The sequence below is a fragment of the Heterodontus francisci genome, chromosome 9 (assembly GCF_036365525.1).
Source record: "Heterodontus francisci isolate sHetFra1 chromosome 9, sHetFra1.hap1, whole genome shotgun sequence".
Classification (NCBI taxonomy): Eukaryota; Metazoa; Chordata; class Chondrichthyes; order Heterodontiformes; family Heterodontidae; genus Heterodontus; species Heterodontus francisci.
Window position 1 is genome coordinate 110,754,974 of NC_090379.1, and position 22,345 is coordinate 110,777,318.

Genomic DNA, 22,345 nt, shown 5'->3' on the forward strand with positions numbered 1-22,345 from the left:
CAATATCTCTGATGCATATAGCTTCCTTGGTGCCTGCATGTTGAGAAGATTAGTAGTGACTGTTTGAAAGTCAGGATGCTTCTGAAACAATCAGAGACAGATATACGTAAAGATCTGCATTTATAAGGTGGCTTTCGCGATCTTGGGGATCACACAGGCCTTTACAGCCAATTAACTACTTTTGAAGAGTAGTCACTATTGTTATAGGAAACACTGGAGTCAGTTTGCTGACAGCAAAATCTCACAAAATGCAACGAAATAAATGACCAGATAATCTGCTTCAGTGATGTAGATTGAAGAATAAAATTGGGTCTACCCCCATGCGATCTTTTAAGTACACCAGAAATGGCAGACCGGTCCTCGGTTCAATGAAGGACGGCAATTCCTGCAGTGCAGCACCCCCGCGTTACTTCACTGGAGTACTGATATAGACTGGGTGAGGGATGATAGCAAACAGCCAGGTAAATTTAATGTTGGGACTGCGTTTCCGGGAATTGTGTATTAGGTGCTAACGGTAAAATCATAGAATCATTACGGCAGAGAAGTAGGCCATTCGGCTCATCGAGTCCATGCTGGTTCTGGATAGAGCAATCCAGTCAGCCCTATTCCCCTTCCTCAACCCCGCGCTATGCCTGGAGCCCTGAAATTTAATTTCCCTCAAGTGCTTATCCAATTTCCTGTGATAGATTGATAACTTGGTAGATACTACTATTTGATAACTACTGAAGGCGAAAAGTTATTCAAGTGATTCTTTCGTTCGGGTCATCTTCTTCCCAGAAAGTTGACTGCCATAGAACTCCACCTCTGTCTGTCCTGTGCTGCCCTTACACATTCTGCATAGGCCAAATGCATCCAGCTCATTATACCCGTCATTCATTTCCTTCTTTGCTCCCCTCTCCTATGGTTTCCATCGATGTTTCCTTCCAATAATTGTCTCTGTCTACCTTCTACTCTAATGATGTGACCGAAGTATTGTATCTTTCTCTTTAATGCTATGCACTAATTTCCTCTTTTCTCCAGCCATTTCCAGCACTTCCTCATTAGTTTTTTGCGGGATATGCAGAACATCCTCCTATATGTCCACAGCATACTTCTTCATCTCATGTTCCTCTCTCAGTCTGTCTAGGTAGGCTTGCTCTTTCATGGGATTTCTTTTCGGGATTTTCAGCCTGATCTTCATCTTCATTATAAGCAGGCAGTGATCTGAATTGAGGTCTGCACGTGGGTAAGTGAAGGAAGACATTTTTGATGCTGTTCTTGCACCTCTCATTTATCACCATAAAATCGAGTGGTAGTTGTTGCTATTTTACAGTACACAGCTTCACATGATGCATAACTGCCCCTCACATCGCTCCAGTAGCCATGATTCATGCGAAAGCTAAAGTAATGTCGGACAGAATACATCCATGTAGATCACACAATTAAACAACTTGTTTTCTTCTCATATTTAGGGCCGAATGCACTAAAATTCGCAGTATTGTACTGACAATATGGTCGTGATGCAATTATTGACGGGCAATGTCATTGTCCCACTCGAGATCGTCCATGCGAAATCAATTCGTGTCTTTCCCTACAATATGCTCTTGTTATTTGTGCCCGGTAATTTTTTACGTGAATCCATTTCATGTAATTAGCACTCTTTGTCTGAAGTAATGCGTCCTGGTATCAAAGTCCATTGCAGAGTTTTGCCTGCTCAGCAGGCTCTGAGCACCAGAAGTTGTGAAATCGCCTTCTTCTCATTCTAGGGCATCTTCCCTGAAATTCTTATCCCAATTTAACTACTTTCTGCCACATCAGTCTTGCCTCAACCACACCTCTCAGGCACTTCCTAGTTCTTACGGGTCAGCTCGTTAAAGATAACCTCGCACTCTCATCCTGTGTGTTTCAATTGTCTTTGTTATAAATGTTTCGGCTGTAAACAGCAACACGCAGAGTTCTACCCCCGGCCTTTCCTTCTGCCGTAGCATCCGTGTGTCTGTCTGTGTTGATGGCGTTTGTAATGGATGGGAGGTGGCTCCCTCCCGTCAAGTTTTTAGAGTCATAGAGATATACAGCACTGAAATAGGCCCTTCGGCCCACCAACAACCACCCATTTATACTAATTCTACATTAATCCCATATTCCTACCACATCGCCACCATTCTCCTACTACCTACCTACACTAAGGGCAATTTACAATGGCCAATTTACCTATCAACCTGCAAGTCTTTGGCTGTGGGAGGAAACCGGCGCACCCGGCGGAAATCCACGTGGTCACAGGGAGAACTTGCAAACTCAGCACAGAGCAGTACCCAGAACCGAACACGGGTCGGTGCTGCTGTGAGGCTGCGGTGCTAACCACTGCGCCACTGTGCCGCCCTTTTTGTGCAACTTCTGACGCCAGAAACTGATTAATGGAGGATCATACCAAGAACATCTTGAACTAATCGGCATGTTTAATGCAATGAATAGGTCAATTGGTAGTTTTGATAACATTGCCTGGTTTGTAAATTTCTGGCACATATGTCAGAACAAAAGTCGCCCCGAAACGCAACATGAGTGCCTCAACTTTAATCATGGTCATATGGCGGTTGTTACAAACAACTTTAGTCCTGACGTCCTATTTTGACTGAATATGCAACTGACCAAGGCTTCTCATGCAGCACCTCCCAAATCCACAATCTCTACCGCCGAGAAATACAAGGGGAACAGGCGAAGGAGATAACCATCACGTCCACGTTCCCCTCCAATCAGCTACCATCCTTATTCGGAATTGTATTACTGTTCTTTCATCGTGGCTAAGTTAAAATCGTGTAACTCGGTATCTAACAGCATTGTGGGAGCACATTAACAGAGGGACAATGGCGATTCAAGAAGTTGGCTGATATATACCACTTTGGCAACGACAAGTTAATGCAAGCTGCTTACTTTCAGCCCTCGAACTATAAATGTATACCATGCGAAGAACTAATGAGCCCAGTGGACCCGCGGAACGTGTGTGTAACAGCAACTGATCTAGGAATCGCATGTTAAATATCATTGCACATCGCTCACTGTGCACATCCCACTGTCCACACCACACTGGCCACAGTTCACCGCTCACACTTCACTGTCCACAGCTCTCTGTTCATATCTCACTGTCCACAGCTCACTGTAACATCCCACTCTCTACAGCTCACTGTGCACACCCCATTGTCTGCATCATACTGTTCACAGTTCACTGCTTATCCTTCACTCTCCACATCCAACTGCACACACCGCACTGTCCATACTGCACTGTCTAAACATCACTGTACACAGTCCACTGTTCACACTTCATTGTCCAAACCCACTCTACGCATCCAGCTGTTCACACCCGACTATCCACACTCGACTGCCTACATGGCACTGCCCACTCTCCATTGCTAACTGTCCACATCTTGCTATACACACAACCGAAATATGTTGGTAGATTATACTTAAAACTGTCAATCATAATATAACTCAATTACCGCACAAGATACTTATGTTCGAATGCAATGGCTTGTTCCTGGCAAGGAACACTTAATCGTTTACACTTTGACTTCTTGTGATAAATCTCCCATGCAAAGTGCTTGGCTACTAGCATTTGAAATAACCCATCTGTGCACCGTTAGGGACTTCAACCCTATGCATAGAGCAAGTCGGGAAGAGCTGTAATATAAAGACTCATCGCTTGTGTTCACTAATCTACATTGGCTCGTGATCCACAAATGCCCCCAATTTAACTTTCTCATCCTGGTTTTCAAATCCGTCCATGGTCTAACCCCTCCCTAGCTTTGCAGTCTCTGGTGCTCACATACCTGCGAAAAATCCGCCTCCTGCTCATCCCCATGCTCTTCATCCAACCATTCGCGGCTTTCAACCATCTAGCCCCGAATCTCGCAAATGCATTTGTTGCATATCGCTGCCTCTCCGCCTCCTTGTTCAGCTTGAACACCCTTCTCAAATTGGAAGGAAGTAAAGGCGGGAACAGGAAGTAGAAAAGTAACAAGTGACATTCGAGGGCAGGCGAAACAAAGGAGAGCATTAACTAGATGTAGAATGCAGAATACCAAGAAGACAAGGTTACGAGCACTCTACCTGAATGTACCAGCATTCGCAACAAGGGAGATGATTTAAAGGTTCAAATAGAGGTAAATGGGTATGATCCAATTGCCACAACGGAAACATGGCTACAGGGTAACCAAGACTGGGAACTGAATATTCAAGGTTATTCGACATTTAGGAAGGACAGGCAAAAAGTAAAAAGGAGGTGGTGTTGCACTAATAATAAGGGATGGGATCAGATCGGAAGAACAAAATGTGGAATTTGGGTGAAGCTAAGAAACAGCAAGTAGAAGCAAACATTAGTAGGATTTGTTTATAGGCAACCAAACAGTAGTGGTAGTGTGGGGCATTGAATTAATTAAGCGAAAAGGGAAGCATGTAGCTTCCACATCCAACTGCACACACCGCACATAATACAGTAATCATGGGTGACCTAAATCTGTCTATAGACTGGGTAAACCTAATGAGCATGAATGCTCTGGAGGACAAGTTTCTGGAATGTGTTAGGGAAGGTTTTCTAGAGCAGTATATTGAGGAACCGACTGGAGAACAGGCTATTTTAGATCTAGTATTATGTAATGAGAAATGGCTAATTAATAATCTTGTTGTAAAAGAACCTTTAGGGATGAATGACCATAATATGACAGCATTTTACATTATGTTTAAAAGTGAGGTAGTTCAGTCTGAAGCTAGGGTATTAAATTTAAACAAAGGAAATTTGAAAGTATGAGGGGCAAATTGGCTCAGGTGGATTGGGAAAATATATTGAAAGGTATGACAGTACATAGGCAATGGATAGTCTTTAAATAAATATTACATAGGTTACAGCAACTATACATTCCTTCAATGCACAAAAACCCCAGAAGTAAAGGCAGGCAATCGTGACTAACAAAGGAAGTTGAGGATTTTATAAGATAAAAAGAAAAGGCCTGTGAAGTTGCCAGAAATAGAAGTAAACCTGAGGATTGGGAGGATTTTAGAACACAGCAAAGCAGGATGAAGAAACTGATAAAAAAAAAGGGAGAAGCGAATATGAATGTAAGCTAACAAAAACATAAAAACGGACTATAAACGCTTCTATGGGTACGTAAAAAGGAAATGTTGTTGTTGTAATGGGTGATGGCAGATTTAAAGAGCAATGCAGCACCTGAAGAGGGAGAACCGTTCACCATATAGGCTAACATGGGGACCGGAAGAGAAAATTGGGTGGTCAGCAGTTCAATAGGACCAGGAGGTCGGTCTCATCGAAAAGATGTGGTCAGATAGGGCATGAGGGAAGATAAAAGTGAAACTAGAGAAAGCTGCGAGTTCGGGGACAGGGCAGAAGAAATAAAAGAAATATTAATCTTTGTTTTAAATTTAAATCACCATCCTATTTCGACCATGACAAATGACTTTCCGGGGAGCCGATTGCTTTCTGATATCTCGACCAATTGACTATTTACCCGATATGAGGATAGAGCAATCTGGTTGGCGAAACTATCACGATCCACCAGTAAATTAGTAATGATTAACCATATCCGAATCTTCAGTTCAAATTACAGCATGGCAATTTGTGCAATTAATTGCAGTAATTGCTGGCACAGAGCAAATGGTTAAAACAAAGCTAATTATTGTCGCCAAATATCCTACTATTACTGCCAGTGATACCTGTTCTAAAGTATGTGATTGAATCCGAATATTCTTTAATCAGCAGTAACACGATTTCTTGCGAAACCCGGCCAAGGATTTGGCCCTTGCCAGTCTCGTGCACATCGCAATAACAAATAAAGCAGTTAATCTAGAGTTCTAGCCGAGATGGAACCTACAATAAATACCATATTATTGCTCCAACAACTCACCCGCTTTGACACAGGTAATGGATCCAACCTGTCCTGCTGTACCAGGGGTACGATGATACTGTACGCTACACTGACGAAGTGAGCTACTGCATGAGTCTTTTGTTAACAATACTCAGTGTGACGCCATTTTGTCAATGACTTCGAAGGCAAGAGTAGCTGCAGATCAAAACAGTTCGGATGAGAGCGATGTTTAATAACCATCTCATACTTCTTCACCTGTCTCCAATTCAGTAATCAATAAATGTGTTTCCATCCCAGATATCGTGAACATTCGTTCCATAATCTCTATCAGAAGCTACAGCATACCCGCTAATTCATGGCTAATTCATTTATATGATATTGATATGTAAAACAGTATGTACTTTAAATGCATTTGACACGATGAGTGCAGTAGTATAACGCCAACCAAAGCACGTTTTAGTCGTACCCTCTCACGATCAAAGTATGCCGATACTCCTATTTTTTAAGCCAGTTTTATAAAAACAAATCCATATAACTTTATTCCATTAAATAAAGATCTGAGGTCTATTGCTGAAATTATTCATTCAGAAAGGAAGAATAAGGAGGCAATATAAACCAGATGGCAAATTTGTAAAAGGAATGCAGCAACAAATACACCTGGAATTTAGTTACACATACTAAATTCCAGGTGTATTTGTTGCTGTATTCCCTTTACAAATTTGCCATCTGATTTATATTGCTTCCTTATTCTTCCTTTCTGAATTAATAATGGACCTCAGATCCAATGGACCTCAATGGACCAAATGTTGGTTTAGAAAAAAAATGTCGGGAGTGTGTTTCAAGGAATTTAGCAGTAAATGTCACTATTTGATAAATACGAAAAGATAAAAGGCTAATCAACTGACAGTGGTTGATATTGTTCAGTATGTCGCTCAAGTAGGCATAGATCATGTGGAAGCTCAGATAATGTTAGACGGTGTATATCCATGTAGACCATACAACAAAACAACTTGTTTTCGCCTCATATCTATTGAGGGCCGTCAGCATCGAGATTGACTGTAAAAGATAATACATATATTGTTGAGGACTGCTACATCCCAAATCATTCTTACAGAATCACACGAATATCGTCCCCACCCGAAACACAACCATTTAGCATCTAATCATTCACTTCAGCCTTTCTATACGAAATCCATTCGATGTAATAACCCCTATTTGACTGAAGGAAATATTCCCGATATCAGGTTCTATTGCTGATTTTTTTTCTACTCACCACGGTCTGAGCAACAGACCTTCTGAAGTCGCTTTCATCCTCCCTGAAACCTTTATCGATCTCTCCCTTTTCCCGTACTTTCTCGCACTTCACTCTTCCCGCAACTTAACCACAACTTCTGGCATATCCTGGATTATATGGGACAGCTCTGAAAAATATCCTCGTCCATTCGTCAGGCAAACATTTCCAACCTCTGTTATTAACCATGGAAAAGTGGAAGCAACACCAGTTTTCGGGTGGCAGATTAAACATGTTCAATTGCAGCAGAGGGAGTCGGATCAAGAATGACCTATCTGGTCAGTGTTATTTCAGAGCAGCAACCCTTCAGCAGGCTTTGGCTAACCAGGCTGTGATGCCATTCCGGTCTTCACACCCAACTGTCCAAAGTCGGCTGTCAACAGCCTACTGCCAAAACCCGACTGCCCACACTGCTCTGTTTGATTAGGTGATTGGTTGGGTAAGGAACAGCTGTTGGTGCATTTAAATAGCTTTAAAAAAGAAGGGGAAAGTTTTTTTTCAAAAAACAAAACCTCAAGTGATAAGGTTAGCACTACTAAAGTGTGTTTTTTATTAAATTATTGTAATTTATTAAGGACTTTAGATTGTAGTGGGTAGTGTTTGGAGTAGAACAAGGCCCCTAGTGTAATTAGTATTTTTTAAAGGGAGTAACTAATTAATCTAAAGGTAAGTCATGGCCGGAGAGTTCGCACCCGTGATCTGCTCCTCCTGCACTATGTGGGAAATCAGAGGCACTTCCAGTGTTCCTGATGACCATGTGTGCCGGATGTATCCATCTGCAGCTACTGGCTACCCGCATTACGGAGCTGGAGCTGCGGGTGGATTCACTGTGGAGCATCCACGATGCTGAGGACGTCGTGGATAGCGCATTTAGTGAGGTGGTCACACCACAGGTAATGACTGCACAGGCAGAAAACGGATGGGTGACCACCAGGCAGATTAGTAGGAGGAGGTAGATAGCAGGAGTCCCTTGTGGCCATCCCCCTCTCAAACAGATATACCACTTTGGATACTGTTGGGTGGATGGCCTCCCAGGGGAAAGCAGCAACAGCCAAGTTCGTGGCACCACAGATGGCTCTGCTGCACAGGAGGGAAGGAAGAAGAGTGGCAGGGCTATGGTGATAGGGGATTCCATCGTAATTGGAACAGACAGGCGTTTCTGTGGCTGCAAACTAGACTCCAGGATGGCATGTTGCTTCCCTGGTGCTAGGGTCAAGGATGTCTCGGAGAGGCTGCAGGACATTCTGAAGGAGGAGGGTGAACAGCCAGTGGTCGTGGTACATGTCAGTGCTAACAACATAGGTAGAAAAAGGGATGAGGTCTTTCGAGATGAATTTAAGTAGTTAGGAGCTAAATTAAAAGGCAGGACCTCAAAGGTAGTGATCTCAGGATTACTTCCTGTGCCACGTTTAGTGAGTATAGGAACAGGAGAAGAGACCAGATGAATGCATGGCTGGAGAGATGATGCAGGAGGGAGGGATTTTGATTTTTTCAACATTAGGACCCATTCTGGGGAAGGTGGGACCTGTACAAGTGGGACGGGTTGATACAGGTAGAACTAGAACAGATGTCCTCGCGCCGGCGTTTGCTAGTGCTGTTGGGGAGGATTTAAACTAGAATGGCAGGGGGAGGGGAAACTGAGTGGGGAGACTGAGGAGGAAGCAAGGATAGAAACGAAAGATAGGAAACAAAAAGACAAAGGTGAGAGGCATAGAAATCAAGGGCAAGAAACAAATAGGGCCATAGTGCAAAATAATGCTAAGATGACTAAGAATGTTAAAAAGGCAAGTCTAAAGGCATTGTGCCTCAATGTGCAGAGTATTCACAATAAGGTAGGCAAATTAACCATGCAAATAGATGTAAATAGATACGATATAGTTGTGATTATGAAGACATGGCTGCAGGGTGACCAAGGATGGGAACTGAACATCCAGGGGCATTCAATATTTAGGAAGGGCAGGAGAAAAAGAAAAGGAGGTGAAGTAGAGTTGTTAGTAAAAGAGGAAATCAATACAATAGTGAGGAAGGATATTAACTCAGAGAATCCTGATGTGGAATTTATATAGGTGAAGCTAAGAAACACCAAGGGGCAGAAAACATTGGTAGGGGTTGTATACAGACCCCCAAACAGCAGTAGTGATGTAGAGGATGGCATTAAATAGGAAATTAGAGACTCATGCAATAAGGATGAAGCTGAAATTATGGGTGACTTTAATCTGCATATAGATTGGGCAAACCAAATTAGCAATAATAGTGTAAAGGAGGAATTTCTGGAGTGAGTACGTGATGGTTTTTTGGACCAATACATTGAGGAACCAACTAGAAAACAGACCATCCTAGACTGGGTATTGTGTAATGAGAAAGGATTAGTTAACAATCGTGTTGTGTGAGGTCCCTTGGGGAGGAGCGGCCATAACATGATAGAATTCTTCATTAAGATGAAGAGTGAGAGAGTTGATTCCGAGACTAGGGTCCTGAATAAAAATAAAGGAAAATATGAAGGTATGAGGCTCGATTTGGCTATGATAGTATGGGGGGCATTACTTAAAGGGTTGACAGTAGATAGGCAATGGCTCGCATTTAAAGAGTGCATGGATGAATTACAACAATTGTTCATTCCTGTCTGGTGCAAAAATAAAACAAGAAGGATGGCTCAACCGTGGCTTACAAAAGAAATTAAGGATAGTATTAGATCCAAGGAGGAGAAATATAAAATGGCCAGAACAAGCAGCAAACCTGAGGATTGGGAGCAGTTTAGAATTCAGCAAAGGAGGGCAAAGGGATTGATAAAGAAGGGGAAAATAGAGTCTGAGAGTAAGCTTGCAGAGAAGATAAAAACTGACTGTAAAAGCTTCTATAGATATGTGAAGAGAGAAAGATTAGTGAAGACAAATGTGGGTCCCTTACTGTCTGAAACGGGGGAATTTATAATGGGGAACAAAGGAATAGCAGACCAATTAAATATATACTTTGGTTCTGTCTTCACAAAGGAGGAAACAAATTACCTCCCAGGAATGTTGGGAAACATAGGGTCTAGTGAGGAGGAGGAACTGTATGAAATCAGAATTAGTAGGGAAATGGTGTTAGGGGAATTGATGAGATTGAAGGTCGATAAATCCCCAGGGCCCGATAATCTACATCCCAGAGTACTTAAGGAAGCGGCCCTTGAAATAGTAGATGCATTGCTGGTGATTTTTCAAAATTCTACAGACTCTGGAACAGTTACAACGGATTGGAGGGTAGCTAATGAAGCCCCACTATTTAAAAAAAGGAGGCAGAGAAAAAACAGGGAATTATAGACCTGTTAGACTGACATCAGTAGTGGAGAAAATGCTAGAGTCCAATATAAAAGATGTAATAGCAGAGCACTTGGAAAACAATGACATGATCGGGACAAAGTCAACATGAAAGGGAAATCACGCTTGACAAATCTACTGAAATTTTTTGAGGATGTAACTAGTAGAATAAATAAGGGAGAACCAGTGGATGTGGTGCATTTGGACTTTCAGAAGGCTTTCAATAAGATCCCACTTAACAGATTAGCATGCAAAATTACAGCACATGGGATTGGGGGTGAGGTACTTAAATGGGTAGAGAACAGGTTGGCAGACAAGAAACAAAGAGTAGGAATAAACGGGTCTTTTTCCAAGTGGCAAACAGAGACTCGTGGTGTACAGCAGGGATCGGTGCTAGGACCCCAGCTATTCACAATATATATTAAAGATATAGATGTGGGAATTAAATGTAATATATCCAAGTTTGCAGATGACACAAAGCTGGGTGGGAGTGAGAGCTGTGAGGAGGAAGCAGAGAAGCTCCAGTGTGATTTGGACAGGTTGAGTGAGTGGGCAAATACATGACAGATGCAGTATAATGTGGATAAATGTGAGGTTATCCACTTCGGTGTCAAAAACAGAAAGGCAGATTATTACCTGAATTGCGAAAGATTGAGAAAGGGGGAGGTGCAGTGAGACCTCGGTGTGCTTGTGCACCAGTGGCCGAAAGTAAGCATGCAGGTTAAGAAAGCAAATGGCATGTTGGCCTTCATAGCGAGAGGATTCGAGTACAGGAGCAAGGATGTCTTGCTGCAATTATACGACCTTGGTGAGACCACATCTGGAGTATTGTATGCAGTTTTGGTGTCCTTATCTGAGGAAGGATGTTTTTGCTTTGGAGGGAGTGCAGCAAAGGTTCAACAGACTGATTCCTGGGATGGCGGGACTGGCGTATGCAGAGAGATTGGGTCATTAGGCTTGTATTCGCTAGAGTTTAATAGAATGAGAGGGGATCTCATAGAAACCTATAAAATTCTAACAAGACTGGACAGCCAAGATGCAGGAAGGATGTTCCCGATGGCAGGGGAGCCCAGAACAGGGGTCACTATCTAAGAATAAGGGGTAAGCCATTTAAGACTGAGATGAGGAGGGGTTTCTTCACCCAGAGAGTGGTGGACCTGTGGAATTCTCTACCACAGAAAGTAGTTGAAGCCAAATCATTAAATATATTCAAGAAAGAGTTAGATATAGTTCTTCGGGCTAAAGGAATCAAGGGATATGCGGAGAAAGCGGGAACAGGGTACAGAGTTTAGACGATCAACCATGATCGTATTGAATGGCGTTGCAGGCTCGAAGGGCCGAAGGGCCTACTCCTGCCCCTATTTTCTGTGTTTCTATGTTTCTATGTTCACACCCACCAAACAAAACCCACTGCCACACCCACTGCCACACCCACTGCCTAGCCATCTGTCCAGACAGAATTGTCCACACATCAGTGTCCGAAGCCACTTAACAACCCATTGTCAACAATGCTCTTCCACATCCAATAGTCCACAACCCACAGACTACACCGCATCGTCCACACTGCTGTCGACATATACTAAGCACACCCATTTTCCACACGCCATTCTCCACAATGTACTCCCCACACTCTACTGTTCACACCACATTGGCCCTGGCCAACTGAATCACAAGTTCCACACTGCAAGGTCCATACTGCGATGACCACGCCCCACTGTTCACCCCCATAGCCCACACAATACCGCACTGTCTGCACATCTCTGTCCACATGCCAATGTCGACAGCACACCATCAAGACCCCACTGGCCACTCCCCACTATCCACACCATACTGCCCACACCACACTGCCTATGCCACACTATCCACAACCAAATGTACAGATTCCAGTATTTACACAGCATTGTCCTTACATCAAGGTCCACACCCACAGTCCACACAGCAGAGGCCACACCACAAATTTCACACAGCACAGTCCACATCATACATTCCGTACAGCAGTGTTCAAAGGCCACTGCCCACATACCACTTACAACATACCACTAAGAAATTATCACATTGTCCAGACCTCCAATTCCACAAAAGACAGTCAACAGGGCAATGCACACAGCACAGGTTGACACTGCAATATACACGCACACCACTGTTCATACCCCATTGTCCACAGCGCATAGTCCTCACTACAATGACCAGACGCCATTGTCCACAACACAAAGTTCACAATTTAGTTTTTGCATCACAATGTTCAAACAGAAGTCTCCACACCACATAGTCCATGCTGCAATATCAATACTGCACGGTCTACAAAACACTGTCCACACACCACTGTCCACAGCTGGCTGCCCAGGCATTGTCTATACAACATTGTCCATACTAAAATGTGCATCACCCACTGTACTGCCAGCACTGCATTGTACGATTTAGGTTCGTGAGTCACAGATGACCCAAAATAGGCAGTCGAGAACCCATAAGTGATTTTAAAGTAGTTTATTAAGAAGCAACAGTTTAGATATGATGCATAAGCTAAATAGACAGGAAAAGTATCCGATCCATGACAGATGAGAATGGTTTACTGATCCCAGAGAATGAGTGAGCGAATGTAGCCAATCTCTGCAGCTGGAAGTGGCAACCTCCTGTCTGTTTTCTGACAGCCGTCTTCTTCTCTCTCCCTTTATCCAGTCAGGCTTACAAGAAGTGCAAAATACAGACACAAACTGAAGAGTTATAAACATTGACTTTAACTTACAAAAAGGACAGCGCTTCAAAAGATGGCTGCATGTGTATTTGAACATTGCCACACTGTCTGATTAGATTAGAGCAAAGGATCTCTAACCAGCGTGAAAGGTGTCACTTAACCCCATCCTGATGCAGTCCTGAATTGAATGGTTTCTACTGAAACAAAGAAGGTATGAAATGGAAACATCATAACCAGATTATTCTCATCCTGAGCCATTGTGTGATCATCATGGGGGAGAGACCAAAGCGTCTCCGACTAGAATCTGATGTGACAAACGTTTTACCTTAAAATAGCAGAGAAAGAGAGAATGAGAAAGACCTAGACGAGGTATCACCAAATGGCTTGTCCAGCGTAGAGCTGGGAGAAAATCCAGCAAGCTAGAAGGGAAGGTGCCCTAATGTAAATTCTACATTTTCAATGTGCGAACAGTGAATTGGAAATGACCCAGTCTTCAAACTGAGCTTTCAGCCCAGAGAAATCTACAATCATCTCAGGACTGCAACCAATGAGAACTTGACTTCCAAGAAAATTCAACAGGTTTACCATGAACCCCGACACGCTACCTTACTTGAAAGCCACTTACCCCTTTTCCTTTCCATCTGTCTCTTGTATGTGTGTGTACACGCACGCATGTGAGTGAATGCAAGAGTAGATGCAATTGTGACAATTTTGGGATGAGGCATATTGCTCAATAAGTAATTAATCTTCTGTTTGAAACCTAAAAGAAAACCTTTCTCTGTCTATTTATTTGGCAAATAAAACACGAAGAAGTTAAACCATAATAACAAAAAACACTTGCTGCGGTTAGGTAGGAATTGAATAGTAGGAACCACCCACACCCCTCACCATGTGGTCGTAACAGTCCTTTGCCTTCTCCAGTTGACCGAGATATTAAGAAGCTCTTTGTCTTCTGCCAGATAAGGGTTGCCCTCTGTCCCTCTGAGCACTGACATACCTTATTTAGGGGGGCTGGTAGTTCACCTTATGTCAATCACTTGTTTAAGTCCTTCCAACCAATGACTACAAGACAGGAACCCGAGGTGTCAGGGGTGGTCATCGCCCCCTTTAGCTGGAGATCATCTTTCAGTACACGTCATACTGGGGCCATTTGTTAACCTTTACTAGACACGTGTATATATAAGAGGGTACACAAGGCGTCAGAATACTCCCTCCTATCAGTTCAGGAATGTCTATAGTGTCTAGTGGCTTCTATATGGTCCCACTCTGGAAGGTCAAACTCTTTGTCCCCGTTTTATTATACCTGGTTGCTAAGAACGGCTTATCTATCCCTTTGGAGTGAGAGAGAAAACAAACAGCTTTTTGGTGGGTGCTCTCTCACTATGCCTGCTATTTCCATAAGAATTCTATATTATTCTGAGAAGTATCATTTATTACATGTCCAATTACTTACAGAAATGTCCACGCAACACCTTCCGCATCCTACCGCCTGCAGCACTGTCCAAACCCCACTGATCACTCCCAATTCCACAAAATACACTGCGCAGCCCACTGATCAGATCCCACTTTGCACACCATACTGTCCTTATAGCAATACACACCAACTACATCCACAATGCATTGTCCACACGCAACTTTCCACACGTCACTGTTAACTTGCTGAATCACACCCCATTATCCACATCATATTGCCCATATTCGATTGTCTATATCCAGACTCCCCACACCCCAGAGTTCCAATCCACTGTCCACGCCGTCTGACCTGACAGCCTGGCCCACACCAACTGTCAACATGCCACTGTTCTCCACAATGATCACTATGTACTTTCCACACAACCTTGTCCAAAACCACTGTTGACTCCACACTGTCCAGACCCCAGTGGCCACAAACGACTTTCCAAATCACACTGTCGTCTCAGCATCATCCACATGCAATTTGCACACTACACTGTCCAGACTACAGTGCTCACAACTCACGGTCCACACAGCGCTGTCCACACCATGATATACATCCACGATTTCACTGTCCAGACTGCATTGCTCGCACCCTATTGTCCTCACTGCTGTCTCTACATAACAGTGTTCACACCAAACTATCCTGAACCTACTGTCTACAGTGTATTATTCACATTGTTCACCTGGCGATGTCCACAATCCAGTGACCATTCCCCAATTGTCCACACGGTAATGTCCGGAGACCACTGTTTACACCCCACTATCTGTAATGCTCTTTCCACAACCACTGCTTAAACAGCATTATCTCCACCACACTGTTTACACCATGCTGTCCACACTCCACTGTCAAAACCCCATTGTCCAAGATGCACTGCCCACACCCTATTTTTCATTCTCCACTGTTCCCACTGCACGGCTTACATTTCACTGTTTATACAGCACTGTCCAAACACGACGGTTGACGCCTACTTTCTACACTCTATCGTCCACACCTCACTACCTGTTGAATTCTGTCCGCATGGCGATGTCCACATCCCACTGGCCCCTTGAGCCTGCTCCGCCATTCAATAAGATCAGGGCTGATCTATTAGTGTTTCGAATTCCACACTCCCATCTACCCGCCAATAACCTTTGATTCCCTTGCCTAACGTGGTCCCTTAAAAATATCAGTGACCTCGCCTCCACCACCTTTTGAGGCAGAGTTCCAAAGTCGCACAACACTCTAAGAGAAAAAAATGCTCCTCATCTCTGTCCTAAAAGGGCGACCCCTAATTTTAAAACAGTGCCCCCTAGTTTTGGACTCCCAAAAGTTGAAATTTCCTATCCACATCCGCCATGTCAAGACCGTTCAGGGTCTTATATCCTTCAATCAAGTCTCCCTTCACTCTTCTGAACTCCAGTGAAAACAAGCCCAGTCTGTCCAACCTTTCCTCATAAGACAACCCGCTCATTCCAGCTATCAATCTAGTAAACCTCCTCTGAACCGCCTCCAATGTATTTACCAAAACTGCACACAGTATTCGAGATGCGGTCTCACGAATGCCCTGTATAACTGAAACATAACATCCTTACTTTTATTTTCAGTTCCTCTCGTAATAAAGGATCTGCATCTGCATACTAACTTTTTGTGACTCATGCTCTAGAACACCGAGATCCCTCTGCACCATAGAATTCTGCAGTCGTTCTCTGCTTTTTAATTCTTCCTGCCAAAGTGAACAACTTTACATTTTCCCACATTATACTCCATCTGCCAGATTTTTGCCCACTCACTCAACCTACCCACATCGGTCTGCCCGCTTCACAACATAAATGATATAGTAACTGGACACTTCGAAAATAATGATATGATTGGGCACAGTAAACATAGATTTACGAAAGGGAAATCCTGTTTGACAAACCTGCTGGAGTTGTTTGAGGATTATACATTTGGCATAGATAATGGAGAACCAGTGGATGTGGTGTATTTGAATTTTCAAGAGGCTTTTGCTAAGGTCCCACACAGGAGGTTAGTAAACAAAATTAGAACACATAGGATTCTGGGTGATATACTGCTATGGATTGATACTTGCTTATCAGATAGAAAGCAGGGAGTAGGAATAAATGGCTCATTCTCAGGATGGCAAGTTGTTACTAGTGGGGTACCTACCACAAGGATCAGTGCTTGGGCCACAGCTGTACATAATCTACATAAATGATGTGGGGTCCAAATGTAATATTTCCAAATTTTCTGATTGCACAAATCTAGGTGGGAATGTAAGTTTTGAGGAGGATGCAAGGAGGTTTCAAGGAGATTGGACAGGCTAAGTGAATGGGTAAGAACATGGCAGATGGAATATAATGTGAGTTAGTGTGAAGTTATCCACTTTGGGAGAAGAAACAGAAAAGCAGAGTATTTCTTAAATGGTGAGAGGTTGGGAAGTGTTGATGTCCACAGGGACCTGGTTGTCCTTCACTAAAAGCTAGCAAGCAGGTGCAGCAAACAATTAGGAAGGCAAATGGTATGTTGACTTCATTGTAAGGGGATTTGAGTACAGGAGTAAAGATATCTTGCTGCAATTGTATAGAACCTTGTTGAGACCGCACCTGGAGTATTGTGTGCAGTTTTTGTTGCCTTATCTAAGGAAGGAGATATTTGCTATAGAGGGAGTGCAATGCAGGTTCATCAGAATAATCCCTCGGATGGCGGGATTGTTTTATGGTGGGAGATGGCAGAAACTGCGCCTGTGTTCTCCAGAATTTCGAAGAATAAGAGGTGACCACATAGATACTTACAAAATTCTTACAGCACGTGACAGGGTAGATGGCATAGAGTCATAGAGTTATACAGCACAGAAACAGGGCCTCCGGCCCATCGCCTCTGCGCTGACCATCATGCCTATCTATTCCAATCCCATTTTCCAGCTCTTGGCTCATAGCCTTGTATGCTATGGCGTTTCAAGTGCTCGTCTAAATATTTCTTAAATGTTATGAGGGTTCCTGCCTCTGCCACCCTTTCAAGCAGTGTAATCCAGATTCCAATCACCCTCTAGGTGAATTTTATTTTCCTCAAACCCCCTCTAAACCTCCTGATCCTCACCTTAAATTTATGCCCCCTGGTTCTTGACACCTCTGCTCAGGGAAAAAGTTTCTTCCTATCCATCCTATCTATGCCCCTCATAATTTTGCATACCTCAATCAGGTCCCCCCCCCCCCCACCCCCAGCCTTCTCTGCTCTAAGGAACACAACCCTAGCCTATCCAGTCTCTCTTCATAGCTGAAATGCTCCAGCCCAGGTAACATCCTGGTGAATCTACTCTGCAGCCGTTCCAGTGCAATCACATCCTTCCTATGGTGTGGCGACCAGAACTGTACACAGTACTCCAGCTGTGGCCTGTGGGTAGGATGTTTCCTTTGGTTGGTGAGTCTAGAACAAGGGGACACAGTCTCAGAATACGAGGCAGGCTATTTAAGACTGAGATGAGGAGGAATTCCTTTACTCAGAGGGTGGTGAATTTTTGCAATTATCTACCCCAGAGGACTGTGGAAGCTTAATGATTGAAAACGTTCAAGACAGAAATCACTAAGTATCTGGATACTAATGACATCAAGGGATATAGGGATATTGTGGGAAATGGCGTAGAGATCGATGATCAGCCATGATCTGTGTTAATTGCGGAGCAGTCTCGACGGCCGAATGGCCTACTGCTGCTCCTATTTCCTGTATTCCTGTGTTCGGTTGTTTCTTCAAGTGGCCAAGCTACAAACACTAGTAGTTCTGGAGTACAAATCTTCATCTCTGCAGGCAGGATGCTGTTGGGGGCTATAACATTTTCTGTATCAAGTGTGCTCAGGAGTTTCTTGATATCACATGTAGTGCATCGAATTGACTGAAGACGGGCTTTTGTGATGGTGGGGTGCACAGGTTTAGGCTAGGATGGATCATTCATTCAGCACTTTTGTTTGAAAGCGCTTCAGCATTGTTTTTTGCACTCATAGAAACATAGAAAATAGAAGCAGGAGTAGGCCATTCGACTCTTCGAACCTGCTCCGCCATTCAGTATGATCATGGCTGATCGTCTAACTCAGTAACCTGTTCCCGCTTTCGTCCAACATCCTTTGATCCCTTTAGCCCCAAGAGCTATATCAAACTCCTTCCTGAAAACATACAATGTTTTGGCCTCAACTGCTTTCTGTGGTAGCGAATTCAATAGGCTCACCATTCTCTGGGTGAAGAGATTTCTCCTCATCTCGGTCCTGAATGGTTTACCCCGTATCCTTAGACTATGGCCTCTGGTTCTGGACTCCCCCACCATCGGGAACATCCTTCCTGCATCTATCCTGTCACGTCCTGTTAGAATTTTATAGGTTTCTATGGGATCCCCCTTCACTCTTCTGAACTCCAGCGCACATAATCCTAACGGACTCAATCTCTCCTCATAGGTCATTCCCGCCATCCCAGGAATCAGTTGGGTAAACCTTCGCTGTACTCACTCCTTCTATAGCAAGAACATCCGTTCTCCGATAAGGAGACCAAAACTGCACACAATATTCCAGGTGTGGCCTCACCAAGGCCCTGTAAAATTGCAGCAAGACGTCCCTGCTCCTGTACTCGAGTCGTCTCGCTATACCATTTGCCTTTTTTACCGCCTGTTGCACCTGCATGCTTACCTTCAGCGACTGGTGTATGAGAACACCCAGGTCTCATTGCATATTCCCCTCTCTCAGTTTATAGCCGTTCAGATAATAATCTGCCTCCCTGTTTTTGCTACCAAAGTAGATAACCTCACATTTATCCACATTATACTGCATCTGCCATGCATTTGCCCACTCACTCAACTTGTCCAAAACACCCTGAAGCCTCTCTGCATCCTCCTCACAACTCACCCTCCTACCCACTTTTGTGTCATCTGCAAATTTGGATGTTTGCCATTGCCTCTCCACCATCGCCCCTTTAAGTAACGTTTCCCTTTCGTAGTTTCCCTTACTAAGATTCAGGACCCGAGTCTCAGAATCAACTATGTCACTCTCCATCTTAATGAAGAATTCTATCATATTATGGTCACTCATCCCCAAGGTGTCTAGCACAACTAGATTGTCAATTATTCCTCTCTCATTGCACAATACCCAGTCTAGGATGGCCTGTTCTCTAGTTGGTTCCTCAACATATTGGTCCAGAAAACCATCTCTAAGAGTTCCTCCTCTACGGTATTGTGACTAATTTGATTTGCCCAATCTATATGCGGATTAAAATCACCCATAATTACAGATGTTCCTTTGTCGCATGCATCTCTAATTTCCTGTTTAATGTCATTCCAAACATCAAAACTACAGTTTGGGGGTCTATATACAACCCCCACTAACGTTTTTTGCCCCTTCATGTTTCTCAGTTCTACCCATGCAGATTCCACGTCGTCAGAGCTAATATCTTTCCTCACTATTGCATTAATTTCTTCTTTAACCAGCAATGCAACTCCATCGCCTTTTGCTTTTTGTCTGTCCTTCTTAAGTACTGAATACCCCTGGATGTTCATTTCCCATCCCTGGTCACCTTGCAGTCATGTCTCCGTAATCCCGACTATATCATACCCGTTTACATCTATTTGCGCGACTAATTCATCAACTTTATTGCGAATGCTCCGTACATAGCGTTAAGGCTTGTCTTTTTAACATTAACACTCGTTCTGGACTCCTGCACCATTGAGAATGGGTGTATTCATGGATGCTACACCTTGTGTTTTCTTTTTAATTGTCTACCATCATTCACAATTGGATATGGACGAAGTGGAGAACTTTGATTTGATCTGTTGTTTGTGGATTCCATAGCTCTATCTATAGTATGCTGTTTCTACTGTTTAGCATGCATTTACTCCGATGTTGCAGTTTCACCAGGTTGGCATTTCATTTTTGGGTACGTCTGGTGCTGCTCCTAGCTCGCTCTTCTACACTCCTTATTGAACCAGTGTTAGTTATCCACAACGGGATAACTAGCTCAGCTGTTTATACTTAATATGTCTGAGTATTTTTCGAAAGTTATTCATGGTTTATTCTGGATGCCCAGTTTTAAGCTGCTATATCTGTTCTGAGTCTATCCACACAACACTATGGACAGTATTCTCAGTGTGAATATGGGACTTTGTCTCCACAGTACTGTGTACCGGTCACTCCAACAATACTGTCATGGACAGGTGCATCTGTGGCTGGTAAATTAGTGAGGGGGTTTTATCTACCTTGCATTGGTTTTCTCACCATCTGCAGCAAGTCTGGCTGCAATGCCCTTTAGGACCGCACCAGATCAGTCAGTGATGATGCTACGAGTCCACTCTTGATGGCAAACATTAAAGTCCCCCACCCAGAGTACATTCTGTGCCCTTGCTGCCCTCAATGCCTGTTCAAGTGGTGTTCAACATGAAGGAACATTGATTCATTAGCTAAGGGAGGGCAGTAGGTGGTAACCAGCAAGCAGTTTCTTTGTGCATGTTTGACCTGAATCCATGAGACTTCATGGGGTCCGGAATCAATGTGGGGTCAATGCTGAAGATTCTCAGTGCCAGTCTCTCGAGTCTGTATACCACTGCGTTGCCAACTTTGGTGAGTCTATGCTAACAGGGCAACACCCAGGGATGATGAGGGAGGAGTCTGTGATTTTGGCTGTAAGATATGATTCTTAGAGTATGACTATGTTAGGCTGTTGCTTGACTAGTCTGTGGAACAGCACTAACCATTTTGGAACACTCTCCCGAATGGCCTTTGCAATGCCGACTGGGCTAATTGTGCATTTGTCATGTCCAAACCTGATAGCTAGGTGGCCTAACAGATGTTATCCTTATGATACTTTGTGTTAGAGGTTTGGTACAACTGAGCAGCTTTGCTAGTTCATTTTAGAGGGTAGTAAAGAAGCAACCACATTGTTGTGGGTCGAGAGTAGTTGACCAGGTAAGGATGGCAAATTATTTTCCCTAAAGTGTATAAATGAACCAGGCGTGTTTTATATTCATCCAGTAGTTGCATGGTGTAGCTTTTCATTCCATCTTTCTTTAATTAAGTGAAGGTGATTTCCTAGCTGCTGTGGGATTTGAACTCATGTCTCAAGGATCATTAGTCCAGGTCTCTGGATTACTAGTCAAGTAACAGCCGCGATACTACTTTTTTCCGTTAGCAGACTTAACTTGTTCATTCTTTGGAAGGAATTTCTATAAAGAGGCCCAAAATAGATTCCTTCAGGAACTTGTGGAACACTAGCTCTTTGTTGAAGGGGCCATGGATCATAATTGGTCCAAATAGTAATAGATTAATGTGTTCCGACTGAGGAACAAACCGTTCAATTCAAATAAATATAACTGGCGAGTTTTGACTGATAGCTTTAGCTAGATGCCAAAACTTGCATCTTGATTCAACCTGTGCTCCTTCATCTTCAAATAATTGGTACAGATTTGATTGATGATAGATAAACAATTTTCTCTCATCCCATGTCTACACAAGAACGGCATTCATCGGGATTTTGATGCCAAGCTAATGGCAGATTAGGGAAACCAGAATGGCTTGAATGCATACCCAAATGCAGCATGGTTTTGAAATAATTTCTGAGTTTCTTTTCTACTGCCGTATCAGGGAATTTATCTCATGTAATGATCACTCTACAAAAAAAAACCATTTAGTATCAGGATCCATTGCAGATTTTCTTTTCTCAGCCCACAGGAACTGAACCATTCTACTGTCGCTTTCCTTCTCTTCCAGCAATATTATCAATCTTTGGGGCCCAGACCTTAATAGTTCTCTTCCTATT